General features: G+C 40.8%; 2 pseudogenes; one reads left to right on the top strand and one right to left on the bottom strand.

The window, feature by feature from the left end:
* The first annotated feature begins 6811 nt into the window (after positions 1 to 6811).
* The window catches only part of LOC117077868, a 73768-nt pseudogene continuing 56018 nt past the window's right edge, over positions 6812 to 24561 (top strand).
* On the bottom strand, positions 10440 to 10829 carry LOC117077869 (annotated as a pseudogene).

The raw sequence follows: 24561 nt of genomic DNA, 5'->3' as shown, positions 1-24561 counted from the left end.
AAAGGTAAAGAGGGGACTATATCACACAATGTATAAAATCATGATCCACTGTGGGCAAGGTATTACAAAGCCTGAAATATTAGAATGGAGAAAATTATCCCTTGAAACTTAAGTGAAGTGGATTAATATATTAAATGAGGCAGGTATGTTTTCTTTTCTTTTCTTTTCTTTTTTGTTTTTTTTTTTGAGACAGAGTCTTATACTGTCACCCAGGCTGGAGTGCAGTGGCGTGATCTTGGCTCACTGCATCCTCCACCTCCCGGGTTCAAGTGATTCTCCTGCCTCAGCCTCCCGAGTAGCTGGGACTACAGGCGCGCACCACCACGCCCAGCTAATTTTTGTATTTTTAGTAGAGACGGGGTTTTACAATGTTGGCCAGGATGATCTCGAGCTCTTGACTTCGTGATCTGCCCATCTTGGCCTCCCAAAGTGCTGGGATTACAGGCATGAGCACCGGTGCCCGGCCAGGTGTTTTTTTTTTTTTTTTTTTTAACATGAAACAAGGACTTAGGAAGTCTGGAGTTTAGTCTCATCTCTGCTGGTTCCATTTTGGAAAGCAATCCTGAATTTATAAAAGTGAATCCACCTTCATTGTTTTTAGGCTATTTTACTTTAGCCAAAGTTGTTCCATATTGTAACAGCTGATGGACCAAGGGAAAGAACAGTTAGAGAATGTATTGTGTGGATTTTTTTTTTTTTTGAGATGGGGTCTTGCTCTGTTGCCCAGGCTGGTGTGTAGTGTCATGATCTCGGCTCACTGTAACCTCTGCCTCCCATGTTCAAGCAATTATCCTGCCTCAGCCTCCCGAGTAACTGGGATTACAGGCGCTTGCCAACAAGCCTGGCCAATTTTTGTATTTTTAGTGGTGACGGGGTTTTGCCATATTGGCCAGGCTGGTCTTGAACTCCTGAACTCAGATGACCCACCTGCCTCAGCCTCCCAAAGTGCTGGGTTTACAGGTGTGAGCCACTGTGCCCAGCCTGTGTGGATCTTTATAGACTTAATTTTCTCATCTGCAAAATGAGAAGGCTGAATTAGGAGTTTTTAATGTGGAACCTGATGCATCAACTCCTGGGAATTTTTATTCGTGTAGTTTCCTGAGGAAAAGAGTCCATAAATTTCATTACATAAACAGTCCCATAATAGTTAAGAACACTGGTACTTTCCAACTCCTTTTTTATGTCGTAGTTTTTTTTTCTTTTTTTCTCAGTAAAACTTAAAAAAATTGTATACATTTAAGGTTTACAATTTGATGTTTTGATATGCATACACATAATGAAATTATTACTAGTCAAGCCAATTAACTTATCCATCTTCTCACATGGTTACCCTTTTTTTTTCTGTGATGACAGCACCTAAAATCTATTCTCATAGCAAATTTTCAGTATATAGTACAATATTATTAACTATAATCCTCATGCTGTATATTAGATCTCTAGACTTATTCTCCCTACATAACTTCAAGTTTGTACCTTTTGACCTGCATCTCCCCATTTCCTTTCCCTCCCTATCCCTGATAACCACTGTTTTACTCTGTTTCTATGTATTAACTTTGTAAAGATTCCATAGATTAGTGAGGTTATGCAGTATTTTCTTTCTGTGGCTGGCTTATTTCACTTAACAATGTCCTCTAGGGTTCAAGTGATTCTCCTGCCTTCATCCTTATTGTTGCTAATGACACTATCTCTTTCTTTTTTAAAACATTTAAAAGGCTAAATAGTATTTCATTTTCTGTGTGTACATGTGTGTATTTGTATGTACCACAATTGCTTTATCCATTTATCCCTCAATGGACACTTAGGTTGTTTTCATATCTTAGTTATTATTCACAATTGCTATTGGTTTCCAGATATATATCTGGAAGTGGGATTGCTAGATCATATGGTAGCTCGATTTTTTAACTTTTTGAAGAATTTACATTCTGTTTTCCATAATGGTTGTACTGACTTACATTTCCACCAACAGTGCACAAGGGATCCCTTTTCTCCACACCCTCACCAACACTGGTTATCTCTTGATTTTTTTTTTTTTTTTGAGACAGAGTCTCACTCTTTCGCCCAGGCTGGAGTGCAGTGGCACGATCTCGGCTTACTGCAACCTCCACCTCCTGGGTTCAAGAGATTCTCCTGCCTCAGCCTCCCGAGTAACTGGGATTACAGGCATGTGCCACCATGCCTGGCTAATTTTTTTGTATTTTTGGTAAAGACGGGGTTTCACGATGTTGGCCAAGCTAGTCTCGAACTCCTGAGTTCAAATGATCCGCCCACCTCAGCCTCCCAAAGTGCTGGGTTTACAGGCATGAGCCACCGCACCCGGCCTACCTCTTGATTTTAATAACAGCCATTCTAACAGGTGTGAGGTGATATCTCATTGTAGTTTTGATTTGCATTTCCCTGATGATTAGAGATTTCCAATTCTGTCTGATTTTAGTAAAAGGATTTTTTTTTTTTTTTTTTTGAGACGGAGTTTCGCTCTTTTTGCCCAGGCTGGAGTGCAATGGCGCGATCTCGGCTCACCGCAACCTCTACCTCCCGGGTTGAAGCAATTCTCCTGCCTCAGTCTCCCAAGTAGCTGGGATTACAGGCGTGCGCCACCACGCCTGGCTAATTTTGTATTTTTTAGTAGAGACAGGGTTTTTCCATATTGGCCAGGCTGGTTTTGAACTCCCGACCTCAGGTGATCTGCCTGCCTCGATCTCCCAAAGTTGCTGGGATTACAGGCATGAGCGACCACGCTCCACCGGAAATTCTTTTAAAATTAGTGGCTGTGTTAAAAATTTTGAAGCTTGGCTGGGTGCGGTGGCTCACGCCTATAATCCCAGCACTTTGGGAGGCTAAGGTGGGTGGATCACGAGGTTAAGAGATTGAGACCACTCCGGCCAGCATGGTGAAACCCCATCTCTACTAAAAACACAAAAATTAGCTGGGCATGGTGACCTGCACCTGTAGTCCCAGCTACTCGGGAGGCTGAGGCAGGAGAATCGCTTGAACATGGGCAGCGGAGGTTGCAGTGAACTGAGATCAAGTTCCTGCTCTCCAGCTTGCGCCACAGAGCGAGACTCCGTCTCAAAAAAACAAAAAAACAAAAAAAACAAAAAAACCAAAAACAATTGAAGCTTATTTATCTCCACAAGGTGTTGCCAATGAGAAATAAAAGAGGAATTAAAAGGTTTAGGGCATATTTATAAATAACAGGAGTCAACATAGCTTCTAAGAGATGTCAGGAAATACCTTACCAATGTCAAGGACAATCACTCATGCTTTTTTGTTTATGTCACTTCCACATTTGGAAAGAGAATTTTAGGGTGATGAACTGTGAGGTCTGACTCAGGCTGTTTGCTCATATTTGAAGGGATTTGGTTAAAAAGGTAGTAAACGAAGTGATTGTACAGGAAGCTAATCTCACCAGCTATGTGAGAATCAAACTTGATGCTTTGTAGTCACATCTCATATTCTCAGACTCAGAGGAAAAAAGCCAAGAAAATAATCTTCTACAGTTGTATTTATTCTACACTGCCTACAGACATAGTTTATGTGTACATACAATCAAACTTTTATGTAATTGCTGTAAAGGTCATTTATGTAGGCCACCCGAGGGCAAGGACTGTGTTATAATTTATCTTTTTCAGAATTAAACAAGCTGCCCAAGGCCATGGAAGTGAGTTAGACCTAGCTGTTTCCTAGGTCTACAATTTGTGTTTTATTTTAGGCACTGAGGCTGGCTAATAATTTCCCTGACTTTAACCATAGTTAATCATCTCTTTTTCTTTTCTTCTTTTTTTGTTTTTTAAGAGACAGGGTCTCACTCTGTCACCCAGGATGGAGTGCAGTGGTGCCATCATAGCTCACTGTAGCCTTGAACTCCTGGGCTCAAGTGATCCTCCCCACCTCAGCCTCCTGAGTAGCAGGGACTACAGGCATGCACCTCTGTGTCTGGCTGTATTTTTATTTTTATTTGTAGAGATGGGGGTCTCGCTACATTGCCCAGGCTGGTCTTGAACTCCTGGCCTCAACTGATCTTTCCACCTCGGCCTCCCAAAGTGTGGGGATTACAAGTGTGAGCCACTACACCTGGCCTCTTATTCTTAAAATACTTGCTTCATTTGAGTTTTAGGTTACCAAGCTTTCCTGGTTTCCTGTCTCACTGGTCACTTCTTAATCTCCTCCTCATTTTTGTAAACTCCTAATGTGGGAGAGCCCTTAGACTCAGTCTTTGAACTTTTTATCTTCTTTTTTTTTTTTTTTTGAGACGGAGTCTCGCTCTGTGGCCCAGGCTGGAGCGCAGTGGCCGGATCTCAGCTCACTGCAAGCTTCGCCTCCCGGGTTTATGCCATTCTCCTGCCTCAGCCTCCCGAGTAGCTGGGACTACAGGCGCCCGCCACCTCGCCCGGCTAGTTTTTTTTTTTTGTATTTTTAGTAGAGACGGGGTTTCACCGTGTTAGCCAGGATGGTCTCGATCTCCTGACCTCGTGATCCGCCCGTCTCGGCCTCCCAAAGTGCTGGGATTACAGGCTTGAGCCACCGCGCCCGGCCTGAACTTTTTATCTTCTTTAGTTATACTCATACTTTGGTAGTCTTACCTGTCTCATGGTGTTACCGTGATGACTGTTAGATCTCTAGACTTGTATATTTAGCATGTCTACTTGTTTTTTTTTTTTTTGTTGTTGTTGTTGTTTTTTTTTTAGATGAAGTCTCGCTCTGTTGCCCAGGCTGGAGTGCAGTGGCGCGATCTCTGCTCGTTGCAATCTCTGCCTCCCAGGCTCAAGTAATTCTCCTGCCTCAGTCTCAAGCGATTCTCCTGCCTCAACCTCCTGAGTAGTTTAGGATTACAGGCACGCACCACCATACCCGACTAATTTTTGTATTCTTAGGAGAGACAGGGTTTCATCATGTTGGCTAGGCTGGTTCTGAACTCCTGACCTCAAATGATCTGCCCGCCTTGGCCTCTCAAAGTGTTGGGATTACAGGCATGAGCCACCGTGCCTGGCCAGGACATGACCACTTGGATGTGCTTCCCCTGGTGTTTTTCAGTAAGTGGCAACTCCATCTTTCCAGTTGCTCAAGCCCCAAATCATGGCATCACCTTTGATTCCTCTTTTTCACTCTTCACTCATACCCCCTATTCAGTCCAATCCTTTGACAGACCACATGGCTCTCTCCCTTCGAAGTATTTCAGAATCCACCACTTCTCAACTCCTCTACTACTATCATCTGGTCCAAGATATCATTTTACCTCACTTGGATTATTGCAAAAACCTAGCTAGTCTCCCTGCTGCTACCCTTGTCTTCTAGGGGTCTGTTCTCAATACAGTATTCAGAGCATTCCTTTGGAAATGTCAGCTCATTTCAATCCTCTGCTCAGAACCTTCCATTGACTTCTCATCTTACTTAGAGTAAAAGCCAAAGTTCTGAAACTGGCCTACAAAGCCTTATGCAGTCCATATATAAGACCAGAGGTTTATAGTAAAAGAGTGCTTCTACTTTGGTGAGAGTTCTTAACACAATCTTTGCTGCATAATCTTTCTCATATCGAATGCAGATATTTTCTGTACTGGGTTCAAGGCCTGTACTTACACAGTAAACCATAATGTGGATTATCATGCAGTAATTTAATTGTTCTCTTTAGTGTTATATTTTGATCTGTAGCCTAAGAATCATTATTTTTTTTCATGGCTATAAAGCTAAAGAGAATTAAAAACAAACAATAAAAACCAAAAAAAAATCATTAAGTTTAAAAATTTATAGTTGTTTTAAAATGTGTTCTGGGCCAGGCACTGTGATTTACGCCTGTAATCCCAGAACTTTGGGAGGCCCAGGCGGGCGGATCACCTGAGGTCAGGAGTTCCAGACCAGCCTGGCCAACATGGTGAAACCCCATCTCTACTAAAAATACAAAAATTAGTCAGGTGTGGTGGCGGACGCCTGTAATCCCAGCTACTCGGGAAGCTGAGACACGGGAATTGCTTGAACCTGGGAGGCAGAGGTTGCAGTGAGCCGAGATCACGCCACTGCACTCCAGCCTGGGCGAAAGAGTGAGACTCCATCTCAAAATAAGAGACTCTGTCTTAAAATAAAATAAAATAATAAAATAAAGTTTTTTGGCTTTAAATATAATTTATTCATTCTAGAAACACTTATAAGGGCATATTATGTACCAGGCACTAGGGTTACAAAAACAAATAGAAAGAGATGCACATCAGTAATTTTCCCAACCGTGAGTGAATGGTTTTATTATGCACACACATGTATAGACAATTCCATAAGGATTGCCTATTATTCATTACACAGAAGCCAAGGCATAAATTGTATGCTGAGTAAGTAAATCAAAAGGGAAGCATCACTGTTTCTCCTTTTGATTTTTCTCCTATGTTTCCTTTATTCCTTTTTACATTTTGAGTAGTAAAAGAGTCTCCACATCCCTGACTGGCATTTGCTAGCTGCATCACTCCTCTCTGATTTCAGACTTCTTTAGTTTGTTTCCATCTTCTATTTTTAATACTTTTTTTTCAGACAAAAAGGTCATGTAGATGATATTTTCAGTATCTTTCATTTCTAAGCATGCTGCTTTATACACAGTAGGCCCTCAAATCTTTGGGTGCTTATAAATATGATTTTTGCTTCATCTAATTCTCTAGCCATGCAGTTAAGGTTACGGGATGTGTTACTTAGTATATAAAAAAGAATGATATGAAATATTAAAAACAAAACCATTTGCTGACAGAAGGTTTTTTTTTTTTTTTTTCCTCTTTCTACCTTTAGACACAGGGAAAGTTCCTAAGTTTTGAATTTGGGGTAGTATATTGAGTCTCATTTGAGTGTTGAGGACATTTGGATACAAAAGAATTTTAAATCATAAAGAGTTTTAAATGTAGAATATAATGGAAAGCCTATTTTTTTGGCCTATTACATGCCTGAATAGCCATGAATTGGAAATTTTACAATGTCAGTTTCATATAAAAATTATCTTCCCTTCTCTTTTTTCTTTTATTAGCTGTAAGCATTCAGATGAAAACCCTGTCACTTGTAATGGACCCCCTGTGGAAATTCCTGCAGAATATACGGATAAGTTGAATGTGACTTACATTTATTCTGTGAGATTGAAGTAAGTACTTCGTGCCATCATCTTAATTTTTTTCCAAAGCAAGTATATAAATATCATGTACATAATATTAAATAACACATTTTCCTTAATTTAAAGTTGTATAACACAGCTAAGAACCCAAGAAAGCACGTAAATTCTTTCTGTTCCAACAATTTAATGGACAGTCATTACAGGAATTACTGTATTAAATCTACTACATTTCAGATACTGTGCCAGCTACTTTACTTTCTCTTACTTCATATTAAAAGTTTGAGGTTTGAAAGAGGTACATGGGGAACAAGAGGGACGTCTTCTGGGGTTGGCACGCTGGCTGGCTGCTCAAGTGGGACCTTAAAGGAAGAATATCACGTGGAAGAGACACAGTGTAGCGTAAAGAACGCAGACAATGGCAGACTGACCTGTGATTCAAATTGCACCTTTGCCACTTACTAGCTGTGTGAGCTTAGGTAAGTCACATGATGTCTGAGTCTTGGTTTCTTCTCATGTCATTTACTTCTCATTTTCAGAATATGTAAAGCCCTTAGCATGGTACCTGACACAGAGTAGATTCCCAATACATGGCATTCACCATTGTTTGTATGTCTTGACTTTTTTCTTTCACAAATAATTTTTCTTTTTACAAAGATTGTGTGTAGTTTTGGTTAAAAAAAAGATATAGATAGATACACTATAAACATTAGCTATAGATATATATACTATAAACATTCTAGTGAATATTCTGTGATGGCTGTGTTTCACAATGGGTTTTTTGTTAACTAGTTGTATCTTATTATATTTATTTTGCTTGGTATTTTATTTTATTTCTTATTTTTGAGACGAAGTCTTGCTCTGTCACCCAGGCTGGAGTGCAGTGGTGAGATCTCGGCTCACTGCAACCTCCGCCTCTGTTCAAGCAATCCTACTTCAGCCTCCCAAGTAGCTGGGATTACAGGCGTGCACCACCACGCCTGGCTAAGTTTTGTATTTTTAGTAGAGACAGGGTTTCACCAAGTTGGCCAGGCTGGTCTCGAACTCCTGACCTCAGGTGATCCACTCACCTCAGCCTCCCAAAGTGCTGGGATTACAGGCATGAGCCACTGCGCCTGGCCAGAAGTGACATATTAAAAGATGATATTCATGACACTCTAGTGCTTTACTTGCCCCCGGACCAGATGTTTGTGTTCGTGTGTCAGGGACTCTTAGCCCTGGACTATATTAGTGGTGCTTCACCAAAGGACTGATTTTAGGCTGTTCTTTTAATAGGGAAAACCTTTTATGTCTATGTAGATCTATGTATTTACATTTTTAGTCTTTTTAAGACTGTGTATCATATATATATGTGTGCATATATATATGTATGTGTGTATATATGTATATGTGTGTTTGTGTGTGTGTGTGTGTATATATATATATATTTTTTGAGACCGAGTCTCGCACTGTTGCCCAGGCTGGAGTGCAATGGCATGATCTTGGCTCACTGCAACCTCCGCCTTCTGGGTTCAATGATTCTCCTGCTTCATCTTCCCAAGTAGCTGAGATTACATGCACCTGCCACCACACCCGGCTAATTTTTGTATTTCTTTTAGTAGAAATGGGGTTTCACCATTGCTGGCCAGGCTGGTCTCAAACTCCTGACCTCAGGCGATCCACCCACCTCGGCCTCCCAAAGTGCTGGGATTACAGGCGTGAGCCACTGTGCCCAGCTGTATATCATATTTTTGATTCAGCTTTTGTTATACTCAGTTTCATCTAAGGCTTATTTTTTATAGCTTCAGATATTCTTTCCTGAGACCAAATCCTAATCACCGTATTTGGGGCTAGGTCTCAAATCTCGAACATTTACAAATTGTGCTTGGTTTGTGTCATTTCTGTAGATGGCCTGACAGCCATTATAAAATGATTCTTCCTAATCTCATTCTGAAAGCAATTCCACATTAGGAATACGTCGCTTTTGTCCCTATGTATCACCTTTAGTGGTTATCTCCATTTTATAAATGAGGCTACTGAAGCCCAGCAAGTAATTTTCTCAGGATCACAGTTAGCAGGTGGTGCAAGTGATATTCAAACCCAGGTCTGTCTGGCCCCCAAACTCATAGTTTTTCTACTATACCATTCTGGCTTTCTATCTTGAGGGTCTATTATATTTTCTGCCTACAGAGTCACTGTAAAGAAAATGAGAACCATTTATGTTAGAAATGTGTGTGTGTGCCTTGAATCATTTAGTTAGAGGTCAGGATTTCTTGATCCTACATCCTGCAGTTTACCCAAAGTACAATTGGTGAAAACAGGCAATTTACTAGACCAATAAATATAGTCCAGTCTTCTAATCTTTGGATGAAATACAGAAGTGTAATCTGAGGAAAGGAATGAAATGCACTCTGAAGGGGCCGGGCGTTGTGGCTCATATCTGTAATCCCAGCACTTTGGGAGGCAGAGGCGAGTGGATCACCTGAGGTCAGGGGTTCGAGACCAGCCTGACCAACATGGTGAAACCCCATCTCTACTTAAAATACAAAAATTAACCGGGCATGGTAGCACATGCCTGTAGTCCCAGCTACTCGAGAGGTTGAGGCAGGAGACTCTCTTGAACCTGGGAGACAGAGGTTGCAGTGAGCCGAGATCATGCCATTGCACTCCAGCCTGGGTGACAGAGTGAGACTCTGTCTCAAAAAAAAAAAAAGCCATACCAAATGGGAAAATTTGGAAAATCCCCTTATTTCAGGTTAGGTCTCAACCCCTTGTTCCTCAACAGTCAAGTCTAATCTTGGAAACAGTTCCAGAAGAGGAATTTTTCTTTTCCCATAGAAACTTATTTAGTGTACCTAGAAGGCCCTTGGCTTCCAGAGGTGTGACACTGGAAAGAACCAGACACAGTTGAATTAGAATCTTGGCTCTACCATTTACTGCTGTATGAACTTGGTTAAGTTACTTTGAGCCTGTATTTCCAAATTTGTAAAATGGAGCTAAAATATTCACCCCATGTGATTGCTGTCAGGGTGAAGTGAGCTAACACGAAATATTTAGCACAGTGCCTAGCAAGTAGTACACATATAATGTTTCCTATTCCTCCTTCTCTCCAATATAGGTTCAGTTGATTTATAAATGTCTCATACAACAATAGCTCATGCATGCAGAGAGATGATTATGCAGTGAGAACATACCAAGCCATGATATTCTTTATCTGAGTGCCAAAACGTGGCTGTTATAGTTGGGGGGAGGGTGCAAGGGAGAGTAATGACATATATCTCTGATAGTGCTCTTTCTTTATTTTCTTGTCTTGGTTTGAAAAATGCTTTATTTTGTTTTTGATTCCCGTTTTATTCAGGAAGTCATACAAAATATTCCAGATAAGTGAATTTTAATCCTCATCTTCCTCCTCTTCTGCATCCTGGTTAACTTGGGAGTAATGTAACTCCTAACTCTCTGCTGTTAGCAACTATGTGCAACTAATCAAGCAGGTGATTCTTCTTTAGATTTTTTTTGGTGCGATATTTCAAATATCTTTTGGTAAAAAGAACCTCAGAAGTCACAGTAATCTTGCTCTTGCTCATTTCGATGGTCATACCCCCTCCACCGAGACTCTCAGCTTTTCTGCTCACTTTGATCCTTTCCTGCAAAAATTGCATAAAATTGGCAGCATCTCGATTCCATCTTCTACAGAGTGGGTGCAATCAAGAGTGAACTTCAAAACCTGCTTCTTCTTTTTTTTTTAATCCTCCTTCGCCACAAGCTTCTTTATGGGCACCATGGCGGCAGTAGAGGCAGAAAGGAAAGTGGGTGAACTACGCAGGCCGGAAAAATGCTTTTTTTTTTTTTAAAAAAAAATTATAATGGTACACATCAACATTTCCCAAAGTGCATTATGTAGAACACTAGTCTAGTCAAATAAGTTTGGAAAATGCTACTTTCTACTGCCTCCTTTCTCAGCTTTAGAAAACACATTAGTAAAGTGTTTAAAAGTCTCCTAATCTCATTCATAATAAAGAAATGTCTTGACTGAGCCTAACTCAGCATTTTACAAACGTATTTGACTCTGGAGTTCCCTCCCTCCCTCCCTTCCTTCCTTCCTTCCTTCTTTCCTTCCTTTCCTTTTTTTTTTTTTTTTTTGTGACAGAGTATCGCTCTGTTGCCCAGGCTGGAGCGCAGTGGTGCGATCTCTCCTGGTTGCAACCTCTGCCTCCTGGGTTCCAGCGATTCTCCTGCCTCAGCCTCCCGAGTAGCTGGCTGGGATTACAGGTGTGATCAAACATGCCTGGCTAACTTTTGTATTTTTAGTAGAGACAGGGTTTCACTATGTTGGCCAGGCTGGTCTCAAACTCCTGACCTCAGGTGATCCACCCACCTCAGCCTCCCAAGTAGTTGGGATTACAGGCATGAGCCACCATGCCTGGCTTTTTTTTTTCCCTGTATTTTTAGTAGAGATGGGCTTTTGCCATTTTGGCTAGGCTGGTCTTAAACTCCTAGTCTTAAGTGATCCACCTACCCCGGTTTCCCGAAGTGCTGGGATTACAGGCATGAGCCACTGTGCCTGGCCTGGAGTACTCTCTTAGGGTAGCATTTAGATCCCATTGTGGATGCCATTTTGGCTACCCCAGGTACCCATGGTGGTTGTGTCTCAGAGTAGCTCACAAAATCCTACAGAACCTGCAACATACCTCAAACGTTCAGTGTGCAAATGAGAAGCAAAGCTTCATATCTTGGTAACTATCAGTATAAAATAACTTAACCTGCATTATGGGCTATGAAGGATTTTGTCAACTAGCTGGGTACCTAGTCATCACTTATTGAATTATTTCAGTGGGAATGATAGAATTTGAAAATCACTAGTTTTTCAACCTCCAATTAAATATTGATTCAGGTCAATATGATCAATGAATATTAAAATTGTAGGTGAATGAGTGCTGGGGAAACTGGTTATTCTTACAGTGGCAAGGTATCACTCTATAGACGGTACACCCTACAGCCTGTAGTATCATCCTACAGACTACTTGCTAGCTGCTAATGGGAAAATATAAAAGCGAATAAGTAAATAAACATGAGTTCATACGGTATCTCAGACCCTCATCCAGCACCACAGCATTTCTTCTAGCCTTCTCCCCTGGTTTAGTTGTAATTTCTTTCCCTGAAAGTGAGAAACCTGGCTCTCATCATCTATGATGCATTGACTTGTTTGTTCAACCCTAGCATACATGTAGTTTCAGAACTGCTAACACATATCCTTGTGAGAAACATATTCATTCACTAGAGTACAGTGTTTATATAGCACTTTTGGGGCACAGAAATATCTTATCTGGTGCGTATTTTTCACTTATAGCTTATCCCCTTAGGACCAGACACGTTTCAAGTGCTGAAGAGCTGCATATGACCAGTGGCTGCCATATTGGCATGGATCTAAACCACCTCATGTGTAGCATCTGTTCCCTTTCCTCTGTGCTTCTACATGTTCCCCCCACCCTGCCCCCGCCTTTTGCTGCTTCTCATTTCCAATACAGAAAATTTCACCAGATTCTGTTTGATTCTAGGCCCTTGACTGGGAGAAATACACTGTCTTAGACGTGCTTCTGGTGCACAAAGACATCTTCTTCTTTTTATTTTATTTTATTTTTTGAGATAGAGTCTCATTGTGTCACCTAGGCTGGAGTGCAGTGATGTGATCTTGGCTCACTGCAGCCTCCGCATCCCGGGTTCAAGTGATTCTGGTGCCTCAGCCTCCCAAGTGGCTGGGATTACAGGCATGCACCACCATGCCTGGCTATGGCACACAAAGACATTCATGTGGCCAGTAGAGAGGAGACGCAATCCTGACACAGGGTTGGGGTTGGGGAACGTGAACAGGAAGCTGAACTCTATGCGCATGATGAACCACTTATAGATGTCAGAGCCATGCAACAGTTGTGGCTCCTCAGTCACCTGGATTACGATCTCCATTCTCCTGTACCTGTCTTACCACTTTGCTGCAGTCACCTGCAAACTGCTGTTTGGACCCAGAGCCTATAATCATCAGCTGAGCTTGTGGGTCTGAGCCCTGATCAAGCCTAGACACAGAGAAGTTCAGAGGCAATATAATAATTTTTAGTTTGAATTTTTTTTTTTCTTCTGAGACGGTGTCTCACTCTTTCACCCAGACTGGAGTGCAGTGGCATGATCTCAGCTTACTGCAACCTCCACCTCCCAGGTTCAAGTGATTCTTGTGCCTCAGCCACCCGAGTACCTGGGACTATAGGCATGGGCCACCATGCCTGGCTAATTTTTGTATTTTTAGTAGAGATGGTGTTTCACCATGTTGGCCAGGATGGTCTCGAACTCCTGACCTCAAGTGATCCATCTGCCTCAGCCTCCCAAAGTGCTGAGATTATAGGTGTGAGCCACTGCACCTGGCCTGTTTTTTTTTTTTTTTCTTTCAGATGGAGTCTCCCTCTGTTGCCCAGGCTGGAGTGCAGTGGTGTGATCTCAGCTCACTGCAACCTCTGCCTCCCAGGTTCAATCAATTCTCCTGCCTCAGTCTCCTGAGTAGCCGGGATTACGGGTGCCCTCTGCTACACCCAGCTAATTTTTATATTTTTAGTAGAGACAGGGTTTCACTATGTTGGCCAGGCTGGTCTCCAACTCCTGACCTCAGGTGATCTGCCCACCTCGGACTCCCAAAGTGCTGGGATTATAGGCGTGAGTGACCACGCCCGGCCCTATTTTGTTTTTTAATTAACTGTCTTGAAAGTGCACTTTAATGTTTTCAGAAAATAATATAGGTTCCCAAATGGGTGTAAAATTTGGAATTTATAATACATTTGTTCAGGAGGGATGAGTCATAAAGATTAACATTTGAGTGAAGACCTTTTGTTTATCAATTTATATAATAAATGTTTCTTGAGTGCCTATTATGAACTGAGTGCCTATTATGAATTTATTGAATGCCTATTATGAATTATGAACACTGAATGTCTATTATGAATTACTGAATGCCATGATAAGGTGTTTCTATTCATAATACTTTTGCTTTAAAAATGTACCGTCTTTTCTTTTTTTTTTTTTGAGACAGAGTTTCACTCTTGTTGCCCAGGCTGGAGTGCAATGGCATGATCTCGGCTCACTGCATCCTCTGCCTCCTGGGTTCAAGCGATTCTCCTGCCTCAGCCTCCTGAATAGCTGGGATTACAGGCATGCGCCACCATGCCCGGCTAATTTTGTATTTGTAGTAAAGGTGTGGTTTCACCATGTTGGCCAGGCTGGTTTTGAACTCCTGACCTTAGGTGATCCACCTACCTGAGCCTCCCAAAATGCTGGGATTATAGGTGTGAGCCACTGCGCCCAGCCAAAAATGTACTGTTTTTATATCACCAAACAAAGACTTTTTGGTTTCGTAGTAATCACATTAATGTTAGCTATATAGTTGAGTTACATAAGCTCCATTTGTTGGCTAGCCTGGGACTCTAGCTAAATTTAAAGCATTGTGGCCAGGTGTGGTCACCTGAGGTCAGGAGTTCAAGACCAGCCTGCACAACATGGTGAAGCCCCACCTCTACTAAAAATACAAAAATTAGCCCAGCATGGTGGTGGGGTCCTGTAATCTCAGCTACTCGGGAGGCTGAGGTTGGAGAATCTCTTGAACCCAGGCGATGGAGGTTGCAGTGAGCCAAGATTGCACTACTGCACTCCAGCCCAGGTGACAGAGTGGGACTCTGTCTCAAAAAAAAAAAAAAAAGGCATTGCTTTTTTCAATAAGAGCATTGCTTTTATTGGAAAATGTATTTCTGATTTTCAGGCAGCATGGACCATGAACTGAATTGAGAATTCCAAAATTTCCCCTCTGGATCTCAGTTTCACCATAATAAATTGAAGGAGTTGAACTCGATTGGTAATTCTCAACCCAATCACAGTGATGTCCTTTTTTTTTTTTGCAATAGAGTCTCGCACTGTCACCTGTCACCTGGATTGGAGTGCAGTGGTGTGATCTCTGCTCACTGAAACCTCTGCCTCCCAGGTTCAAGCGATTCTTCTTGCCTCAGCCTCCCAAGTAGCTGGGATTACAGGCGCCCACCACCACACCTGGCAATTTTTTTTGTATTTTTAGTAGAGACGGGGTTTACTATGTTGGCCAGGCTGGTCTCAAACTCCTGACCTAATGATCCACCCTCCTCGGCCTCCAAAGTGCTGGGATTGCAGGCATAAGCCACCGCGCTCGGCCAATGTCCTCGTTTAATAACAAATAGTTTATAACTCTCCTTTTACTATTCTAAAATGAGGCTAATAGGTAAGAGATAATGAAACTTGTCTATATACATAGTTTCAACAAACATCAATATAACATCCTAACTACAATATAAAGGAGAAACAAAAGGGAGGTAACTTTTAATAAATTTTGTAATAGGTGTATATTTCAGTCGTTGTCAGATGCTTGCATCCATGGGTATAATTTTTGTAAATGTGGCAACACATGCATATAAAAATAGTATGCACGGCCGGGCGCGGATGCTCACGCCTGTAATCCCAGCACTTTGGGAGGCCAAGGCGGGCGGATCACAAGGTCAGGAGATCGAGACCACCCTGGCTAACAGGGTGAAACTCCGTCTCTACTGAAAACAGAAAAAATTAGCCGGGCATGGTGGCGGGTGCCTGTAGTCCCAGCTACTCCGGAGGCTGAGGCAGGAGAATGGTGTGAACTCGGGAGGTGGAGTTTGCAGTGAGCCGAGATCGTGCCGCTGCACTCCAGTCTGGGCGACAGAGCAGACATCGTCTCAAAAAAAAAAAAAAAAAAAAAAAAAAAGGATGCACTGGTGGCTCAAATACCACATAACTCTAAATGATTAATTTTGGCAAAATTCCAAGCCAAACATAGTACCATTTTCCTTCAATTGACATGGTAGTTGTGTTCTTGGGAAAAAATATCAGCGAATATCGAAACCGTGTAAAAATACTTTATCTGTAAAAGGGAGTTAGGGCTGGGTGCAGTGACTCACGCCTATAATCCCAGGACTTTGGGAGGCTAAGGTGGGAGGATTACTTGAGCCCAGGAGTTCAAGACCAGCCTGGGTAACAGAGTGACACCTTGTCTGTAAAAAAAGAAAAAAGAAAGAAAGAAAGAAAGAAAAAATTAGCCGGGCGTGGTGGCACACCTGTGGTCCCAGCTACTCAGGAGGCTGAGGTTTGAGGATCGTTTGAGCTTGGAGGGTCGAGGCTGCAGTGAGCAGTGATTGCACCACTGCACTCCAGCCTGGGCAACAGACAGAGGCCTTGTATTAAAATAAAATAAAATAAAATAAAATAAAATAAAATAAAGGTGTGGCTGAGTTAGAATCTAGGCTCAGGTAATCATACGCAGTTTTGCATCCACATGAAAGTTGAGTGGGGCATTTGAAAGAGTTGTAAGACACTGTACAGTTCTCAGTTCTCCATTGTGTGGGTCTCCCTGTGCCTTGCAGGACATCTCCGTTACTCAATACCAGCAGCGTCGCCGCACATTCTCATTCTGCCCCCAGAGGGTGCTGCTCCTCTCGTTGAGAACAACTGGACTAGAAGATAGAATTGCCAGCCGGCTTCTTTTTTGAGTCCCTGCATGAATTTTTTTTTTTTTTAAATTTAAATTTTTATTTTATTTTTTAGACAGGGTCTCACTCTGTCGCCCAGGCTGGAGTGCAGTGGCGCGATCTTGGCTCACTGTAGCTTCGACCTCCCAGGTTCACGCCATCCTCCCACCTCAGTCCCCGAAGTAGCTGGGAGCACAGGCGCGCGCCACCATGCCCCTCTAATTTTTGTATTTTTTGTAGAAACGGGGCTTCGCCATGTTTCCCGGGCTGGTCTCAAAATCCTGAACTCGAACGATCCACCCACCTCGGCCTCCAAAAGTGCTGGACTACAGGCGTGAGCCACCGCGTCCGGCCCCTTCATGAATTTTTATTGAATGAGACCTATCATAGGGTACTGTGTCGTGGATCAAGAAGTCTTGTATGTTTCTACATTTGTTTCTTGTGCCTCCATTATTACCAGCGTTAGAGACCTGTTTACCTCATATGATTTTATGAGAATTGCTGTCTTATAAAAGATTTTGAAACTCTAGAATGCAAAGATGCAGCATAATTCATTCATTTTAAATGGGTTAAAAATGGTTTCTACCACTTAGTTATCTTTTCGTATTTGTCATTTCGTTCTCAAATATGCCTTACGATTTTTAAATAATTTTTTACTTTCCTAGGGAAGAGTAATACGTGTTGTGGTCTGTTATTTCCAGTAGATGGCAATGTTTGGTGCAAAAAAATGACTGTATAGCAATTGCAGATTGCCCTGTCTCTCTTTGTACTTAAAATCCAGACTTCATACTGCATATTTGAAAGTATTGCTCTGTTTTTTTTTATGACTTGATATGAATTAACTCAGTTAAACCAATGGATAGGCTGGTAAAGAGGTGCATGTAATTCAAATGGTCACAAAATAACTCACATTTTACTGTTGCAAAAATATTTTTTTAAAGAAGGAGTTCCTAGAAAAATGCAACAATATTTTAATAGATGGCTAAGTTCGTTCATGAAGTATTTACCTTTTGATTTATCAGTTCTATAAATTATTATTTTCTTATAGGTTTTTAAAAAATAATTGATTTTGAAACAGTTTCAGACTTACAGAAGAATTGCCAGAACAGTACAAAGAATTCCAGTAGTCCCTTTAGCCAGATATCCCGACTGTTAACATTGTACCTCATTTGCTTCATTGTTCATTCTTCTGTGTGGGTGTGCATTATCATTAGTCTTTCTCTGAATCTTTTGAGAGCTAGAGGTTGTCTAATCACCCCTAAACACTCCAGAGGGTACTTCCTCAAAACGAGGTCTCTCTCCTACCAGCATACAACCCTCCAAATCAGGAATCAATACTGTCCAATCCACATCCATCCATGCAGATTTTGCCAGCTGGTCAACAGTGTTACTCTTTCCCTTTCTGGTTCACAGTCCTATCCAGGATTATGGTTTTGGTCTCCTGCAATCTAGACTAAGTTCGTTAGTCTTTCATACCCTTGAAATTTTTAAAGGGTACAGACATTACATTCTGTATGATGACTATCATCTTGAGTCTTAAGGATGTTTCCTCATGACCAGATGCCTGCATTCTTGGTAGGAATACATGAGGAGGCACATGATGCTAACCTGTCCCGTCATTGGTAGCGTTAACGATGGTCATGTGCTCGTCAGGATTTACCTCAAATCTATTGTAGGATTAAAGCCCAATTTAAAAAGGCTTTTTTCATGTTTTTATTTGTTTATTTATTTATTTTTGTTTAGGCCAGGTGCGGTGGCTCCCGCCTGTAATCCCAGTACTTTGGAAAGGTGAAGTGGGAGGATGGCTTGAGCCAGGAGTTCAAGACCAGCGCTGGCAACATGAAAATTATCTAAGAGTAGTGGTGGTGCATGGCTGTAGTCCCAGCTACTTGGGAGGCTGAGGTGGGAGGATCACTTGAGCCCGGGAAGTTGAGCCGCTGCGCTCCAGCCTGGGTGACAGAGCCAAGACCCTGTCACAAAAAAGAAAAATAAAAAGATAAAAAAAATTCGTAATAATTTTTTTCCAAATTTTTGTTTCTTTAATCTTTTTTTTCTGGATTATTTTTCCTTCCTATAAAACTCATTTTAATTAAAATCTTTCATTTGGGTTTTTATTTTTTAAAAAAACAACATATAGTGACTTTCTTCATGTGCCCCAAACTTCATTAAAAAAAAAAAAATCCAAAGATATTTCAAGCATAGCTTGGTCAATCTGTGCCTGTGTTTTTCTTTTGCTAAGATCATGCCATGGACTTGAGGGATAATAACACTGCAATAATGGCTTAAGTATTTATTGGGGGTTATAATTTTTTTTTTTTCTGAGATGGAGTTTCGCTCTTGTTGCCCAGGCTGGAGTGCAATGGCGCGATCTTGGCTCACCGCAACCTCTGCCTCCTGTGTTCAAGCTATTCTCCTGCCTCAGTCTCTTGAGTAGCTGGGATTGCAGGCATGCGCCACCACGCCTGGCTAATTTTGTACTTTTAGTAGAGACGGGGTTTCTCCATGTTGGTCAGGCTGGTCTTGAACTCCTGACCTCAGGTGATCCACCTGCCTTGGCCTCCCAAAGTGCTGGGATTACAGGCATGGGCCACCGTGCGTGGCCGGGGATTATCATTTAAGATAATAATATTCCCTTCCTGTGTCCAAGTGATCTAATTGTTCAATTCCCACCTATGAGAGAGAACAGTACCTTAGAGCATAAAGTATAATTAAAAAAAAAAGATAATAATATATTGGCAATATCTTAAAGCTCTTGACAAGTTGAATTTGATCACACATCAGCAGAAACAACTTCATTCATAATTGTGTTTTCTTATGTTTTTTTCAGTACTGAAAACTACAACATAAAAGAAAATCTTTTTTTTCTTGAAACAGGGTCTCACTCTGTTGCCCAGGCTGGAGTGCAGTGGCACAGTCACAGCTCACTGCAGCCACAAACTCCCTGGCTCAGGTGATCCTCTCAACTCAGCTTCATGGGTGGCTAGGACAATAGGCACTCACCACCAAAATACTTAACATACAAAAAATGTAAAATATAAGAAATGGGCAGGGCATGGTAACTTGTGCCTGTAATCCCAGCACTTTGGGAGCCTGAGGTAGACAAATTGCTTGCGCCCAGGAATTTAAGACCAGCCATGGCAACATAGCGAGATCTCATCTCTACAAAAAAACTAAAACATTAGCTGGACACTGTGGCACATACCTGTGGTCCCAGGTACTTGAGAGGCTGAGGTAGGAGGATCATTTGAGCCGGGAAGTTGAGGCTGCAGTGAGCCGCGATTGTGCCACTGCACTCCAGCCTGGGTGACAGAGCAAGACTCTGTCTCAAAACAACAACAACAACAACAACAACAACACCACCACCACCAAACAACAACAACAACAAAAAACAAATGATGGGTTAAGTAGTTAAACAAGGTTTTATAATCAAACAAAATACCCTAATAACAAACCTGCTTGCAGAGGGTGGAGTTGGTGGGTTGCAGTGAAGCAAGTTGTCTTTTAGTTGAATTTAAGTAATAATATCAATAACATTTGCATATTTGTGTATGGTGAAGACTTGAAACCAAATAGGAAAGGTATAAGTAAATTTCTCCCTTCCTTTACCCTCCAATTCCTACTCTCTCCATCTAACAGTATAAGCATTATTTTTTCTTATTTATCCTTCCAGAAAAATATTTGTACCTACAAGATATGTATATCATATCCTTGGGAAAAAGTGGAATCTTGCCACACATACTTTTCACCTTTCTTTTTTCACTTAATGCTATTTCATAGACATATTGTCACTTATAGATGTACATCATTCTTTTTAATGGTTGCATATTATTTGCATGGATTACCATAGTTTATTCTCATTGTGGTGGGCATATTTGGTTGTTTCTAGGTTTTTAAATTTACAAACAAAGCTACAGTGACTCTCATTATATATACCCTTGTGTACCTTTGCAGATGGAAATATGATCAGGACAAAAGGGACAAAATGAAATGAAGTATGGGGTGGATTTAGGGTTACAAAAAAGTAGTAGCAAAGAGATGCTATTATTGGTGAAGAGTAGCAAGCTAAAATTATTTCCTCCTAGTCTCTTTTAAATTAGGTAGAATATTAGGAAATGAAAATAAGAAGGTCAGGCACGGTGGCTCACACCTGTAATCCCAGCACGTAGGGAGGCTGAGGCGGGTGGATCACCTGAGGTCAGGAGTTCGAGACCAACCTGCCCAACATGGCGAGACCCCATTTCTACTAAAAATACAAAAATTAGCTGGGTGTGGCTCACGTCTGTAATCCCAGCTACTCAGAAGGCTGAAGCAGGAGAATCGCTTGAACCCAGGAGGCAGAGGCTGCAGTGAGCTGAGATGGTGTCACTGCACTCCTGCCTGGGCGACAGAGTGAGACTCCATCTCAAAAAAAACAAAACAAAAACAAAAAACAAAAACAAAAAAGAAAATTAAAAAATGTCAAAGTAGATCACATCATTCCATGAAGTTAGAAGTAAAGAAATGGAGAAAGTACACACAGAATCGTTTTTCCATTGGTTTTAGGATTATAACCAGCAAAAACTCAACTAATGTTTGGTTATATGATTTTATATTCCCATTTTAGGAAAACAAAACTGTCAAGTGGGCTTCTAGGTGGGATTAGATTTTGGAGTCCGTGCCTCATACTAATATTCAGTGGTTTAGGTAAGTACTTAATGTAGCAAAAAGTAAGTAATTTTGAGGTAGAAATGTAAATACATATATTTAAATTAACATATTTTGTTATCACAGATGATCTTGGGTTACATCTTTTTCCTTCTCTGTGACTGTAGTTTCCTCTCTCCTCTTCTCCCTTCCACTCCTCACATACACAGTGAAAAAAAAGATAAATGTGTTTTAAATATGTTAATGTTTATGCTGAAGGGAAAGAGCAACCTGAAATGTCATGGAGATACTACGTCTGCATGGAATGAATATTGGGGTGGGGAGTCAGTGAGATATGACTGTGGAAGTTGACACTGTGCAAGAGATGAAAAATAAAACGGAATGGAAGCTTTTGTTTGTGGGTTCAAAAAGTTCAGGCACAGTAGAGAGTTAGGAAAAATAGTAACCAGCTGGAGTAGAGGAAGGTAGGGATGTTATAAAAATCTGGGAAGGGGTGAGAAAAGGGTGAAAGGATTTCTTATGACAAACCCACAACTTCAAGTGGCTGTGTAATCAAGGCAGATCATATAGAGGAGAGGATGGTATGGAAATAATGTCTGCTAGTGAAGGACCATTTACTCTTTTTAGTCCCTATTGTGATGCTATGGTAGGCTCTGAGCTCAACAGTGGATAAGGCAGAGGAGGCTTCTGCTTGCCTGAAGGTACATTCTAGTGGACGCAGAGTGAAAGGACTTGATTCCTCAGGAATCTTCAACAGGATGAAGCCACAGAATTAGAAGTCCGTGACTATAGAAAGAGTCGTTTCACATGGGATGGACTCACTGAGGGATGGACCAACTGATAACATAATTAATGATTTGGGCTGTGATAAAATGCTGAGAGTGGGAGTAGGATGTGAAGTTAGTAACTTAGGAGACTGAACAGAGAAGCTGGTCAAAAAGAAATTAATTTGTCTGTATAGTATTTTATTCCTTGTTGTCTTTATATCCTGTAATAAAGCAATCATGGGTCAAAGGAGATTACAAAAGTAAAAATGAAAGTAAGGGCCCAGTGTGGTGGCTCGCACCTGTAATCCCAGGGCTTTGGGAGGCCGAGGTGGGAGGATCACTTAAGGTCAGTAGTTCAAGACCAGCCTGTGCGACATGAAGAGACCCTGTCTCTAAAAATAAAATAAAAATTAAAAATTAAAAAAGTGAAAGTAAGGAATGTTGTGATACTATGAGCATGGTCTTCTGGAATGATGATTCTCCTTATACTCCCACTGACTTTAAAATGAAAATACCCTTCCTCTCCTTTCCTTATTCCTATTATTCCTCCTTCTCCTCCTCCTCCTCCTCTTTGTCCTCTTGCTTCTTCCTATGGTAGCTTTTCCAGAGAGGCTTCTGTTTGGGCAACAGTTCCAATCCCATTTTGTCACCACCCAGAAGTCTCCTCAGATACAATTTATTTAAATGTTTTCTCCAAAGGGATTGTGAAAGTGAAGGGCCTCTAGATGGATTATGAGGGCTAATTTCTAGTAGTAGTAATGTAACAACAAATGTACTGTATTTCAGTTTCTGTGATGACTTAATTTACTTACAACATTTAACAGACATTTAGACGTCAGTCTTCTTATTGGCATCTCGCTAAAACAGTGTTGGACTTTTCATAGATTCTGGTGAAACTTTTTTGGGTGTGTATGGGTTTGGCTGGGGAGATGGGATGGCAGAAGGCATTGGCTTTGCTTTGGGGATAGTTTTTAAGTTTTAGTTTTAGAAACAGTAAGAACTGGTAGATATAGATAAGTGGTCCTTGGGATCTTTGCCCTGACGCTCATAGAGTAATAGAGTTAAAGACTATGGCCTTGATCCGTTGGCTAAGAAGCCAGTCAGCCATTAGTTCAACCTGTGTCTCCTGAACTTAGGTTGTCAGTTCCATGCTCCCAAACTAAGTTTGTGTTACAGATCTTATTTACTTCTTCTTATTTCTCTTTGAGAAGGTACTCTTAAAGTTTTCTAAAAATAACCTTAAGAATAGTGTTGCTTTAACTTTAAGTTCACTTAATATATTGATGCATTCAGTCACTAATTGAAATTTAACGTTAGAAAACTGATTGACATAATGATAATTTGAATGTCTTTCTTTTATAGGTACATGCATTTTTTTCTCAGTGCTCAATTAGGAAATTTTGAGATTTAACTTCTCTTTTTTTCTTTCTTAAATTTTCTACTATGGTGAATTCCTTTATTGTTATTCTTTTCTTATCTGGAACGGTGGCTAACATCATATTAAGGACTTTCCATAAAGATATTATCAGATATAATAAGATGAATTCTCCCACAAGTAAAAATGCATATATTTGATTCAACAAATACTTAAGTGCCTATTCTGCCCAGTTTTCATCAATGTTATATTTCTACTTAGAGTATTGCACCTTGAATACAACACATTTTTTATGCCTAGTGATTTTGTATGTTATACCAAATCAGAAAGTACAGAGTTGAGTAAATTTTTTTAAAATAACAGGGAGATTTATTAGAGAGTTGTTTATTATCAACTTTTTGGTTATATCCTTTTTTATGTGTTTCTGAACTCTCAAAATATCATTATTAAAGATTTTCATTGATTGGAAGTATGAGATAACAATATCAAACATTGCAAAATACTATAGGTTATACTATTTATACTGTTTTGACTCTTGTGACCACTTGTGTATTGGTCAATTTTTAATTGCTATTACATTGGTCAAGTTCCTTATGTAGGTTAAATCATTTTGCTTTCTTCATGAAAAGCAAATCAGTTGCGTGTTTTATGTAATTAACACACTCCCTCGGATGCAAAACTTTGAGTAAGGCAGTGATTCATTTGCGTGGCAGGATCATGTACCTTCCAGAGACCTGCTAAATTCATAATGAGCCACTGATTTCTGGTTAGTCTGCCTTTAAAGGAAAATTCCATTTCAACTAACTTTCAGAGGTCTTGTAACTTTCTGTCATAGTAACTTGTATGCTTATTAGAGACTTTCTTATGTGTAGGAGGATGCCCAGTAGGGGCTTGGCTGGAAGATGATTCATGCAGTTGTTTTCAGGCCCCCAAAGAACATAATGTTGCTGTCAGCCTTCCTGGGTCAAGGAACACAAGTTTTGTTTATGACCTTTATTACTTTAAATGAGTACGCTCAGATATGTCTTAAACATGCATAGTAAGCTGCCGGCATATGTTAAACTTTGATTCCTTTGTACAAAGGGACTTGGAAAATTATACCCCAAAGTTTATGGAAATCTGCGTTTTATAGTATTTACATTTCTGTCTTCTCAAATTAAGGATATGAGTCTA

Source organism: Trachypithecus francoisi, unplaced genomic scaffold, assembly GCF_009764315.1.
Source record: "Trachypithecus francoisi isolate TF-2019V2 unplaced genomic scaffold, Tfra_2.0 Lachesis_group6, whole genome shotgun sequence".
In the NCBI taxonomy this organism is placed as follows: Eukaryota; Metazoa; Chordata; class Mammalia; order Primates; family Cercopithecidae; genus Trachypithecus; species Trachypithecus francoisi.
This window is presented reverse-complemented; position numbering and strand designations above follow the sequence as displayed.